Source organism: Lichenostomus cassidix, chromosome 3 (genome assembly GCF_008360975.1).
Source record: "Lichenostomus cassidix isolate B80296 chromosome 3, HeHo_3.0, whole genome shotgun sequence".
NCBI lineage: Eukaryota > Metazoa > Chordata > Aves > Passeriformes > Meliphagidae > Lichenostomus > Lichenostomus cassidix.
Genome location: NC_139483.1, coordinates 55,608,283 through 55,610,375, shown reverse-complemented (window position 1 = coordinate 55,610,375; position 2,093 = coordinate 55,608,283). Strand labels below are relative to the sequence as shown.

Genomic DNA, 2,093 nt, shown 5'->3' with positions numbered 1-2,093 from the left:
TCAGCAGAAATGGAAATAACTGGCCACCAGATGTTCCCTACGAAGACCATGGTTTGGATCATTACATGTTACTTCTATCAGTAATCTGATTTTCAAAGTTCCACATTCACTGCTGTCAAGAGAGGATGCTGTGAAACAGAACATAAAATGTCTTACAACCTGTGCTGCCCCCACACACCAAAAGAGAACATCAAATGAAACACATTTCTCTTCACACAGGATGACTACCAATTCTCAGTCCAAGAACAGCTCCCCTTTTAACTGGGAAGAAGGCAGCAGGTAGTGATGATCAGGTGAGTGGCTATGTGGGGACAGTAAATTACTTTTCTCTTAGACATAGCTGAATGCAAAATGCACTATTCGGATTCTTTATAACAGGGCAAGGGCTGTGAAAGATGAGTGAACTGGTTTTGTTCACACTCGTGTGGGGAAGCTAAACACAAATCCAGTGGATACTATCACTGCAGAGGAAATCAAATTAAGGATTGCAGGTCTTTAAGACTTTACTGTTTAAAAAGAAAATACAATTAAATAATGATGTGGCACAAATCCTCCTTCACTCACGTTTCTCCAGTGTGTCACCTCACCTCACTCAAAAGAGGTTAAGTTAGACCCAGTTACACAGGCAAACCCCTGCGCTTACCTGTCCTGATGCAGAGGTCTACTCACGAGGATGAGCTGTATCCAAGTCCTTCCAGCGGAGGCTCAAGTACTTTCTCAAAGCTCAGAGCTCTTGCTTATGAATCCCTCAAAGCAAAGTGTCTTCTCTGCACAATAAAATTTGTGGTGCCACGGGGGGGAGCTTGTGCTGTGGCTGAAATTCATCACTTCCAGATCAAGAGATAAGGACAGCTCAGCAGCATTAACGACTGCAACCACTGGAAACTCTCTTCTGGAAAGGCTGAAAAATTGTGACACATGCATACATAGTGCACACACACTTTAATAAAGATGTTCCTTTTCAACGTGATCTTAGGTGACACTCATTGACTTTGCCTTGAAAAAGCAGCCAAACCTGTAATTTACAAACTGTAACTCACAAACCGTAGCAACTTCCAGTTGCCCTTAGCTTGGTAAAATCACAGAATCTGATTTGGAAAAGACCTGTAAGATCATTGAGCTCATCCATTAACGAGCACTGTCAAAGCCATGACTAAACCATGTCCCTAAGTGCTGCATCAAATAGACCATAATCATAATGAAAATTGAATAAAATGAAATGAAAATTCTTATATTTTAAAGGGATACGTAAAGTAAACGAGTAATGAGGATCAGTTTCAGACATCCACTGAGTTGATTTACTCACACAATAGCCACCCTGGAGTTAACTTTACTCCTTGCTGAGCTATGTTTGGCTGCAAAGCCATCTTGACAGCCGAAGTAAAAGCAGGCGAACAAGCAGTCCAAAAGGCAAGGAATCTGTCTCATCAAATTTAGCAAATACATGGACCCGAAGCCCACTTGAAAACCCTTAAAATCACAACAGTGCTCAGAGACAAGACCAGAGTTAAAACTCAGCTCTCAAGTGTGTTCAGAAAAGAAGCAGTGTGAGGAGATGAGAAATGCCAGGGCCGCTGTCACAGGCGGGAGAGGCGGGCTCAGCAGCAGCGCGTTTCCCATGCGGGGCGCGGACGGTGGGAGGATGCGGGCGGTGTGCGGGGCGCGGCTGGACCAGCCCTTCCAGCTCGGGAAGAGTCTCGGGAGGAGCTGCGCGCACACGGAACCCTTCTCTTCTCTCCCCTCCCGCGCTGCCACCCGGCTGGAAGAAGTAGATGGAATCCACGTGTAGTTCCCGACAAAAAAAGTCCCAGTAAATCTCTGTTTTGTTATCGGAGGTCGTTGCCCCTATTTATTAAAAGAAGTGCTGGGAACTTCTCTCTAAAGTGTGTGAGAGGAGGGGAAGGAACCTGGGTATTTTAGGTTTTGCTACGTGTAGCTCTAATCAAAACAGGTAATTGTTGAGAAATACCATAAAGAGAAATAATTTCCTCTCTTGTACAAAACCAAGTTTCTCGTTCCCGAGGAGCTGACCATGGCACAGTTCACAACCATCATCATGTGGGTAGTGAATACTGGTGGGTTGGAGCTGCAGC

General features: G+C 44.8%; 1 pseudogene; it reads left to right on the top strand.

Annotated features, from left to right (window-relative positions):
* LOC146439755 (ligand-dependent nuclear receptor-interacting factor 1-like) overlaps positions 1–1,789 on the top strand; it is a 3,034-nt pseudogene extending 1,245 nt beyond the window's left edge.
* Positions 1,790–2,093: the final 304 nt, after the last annotated feature.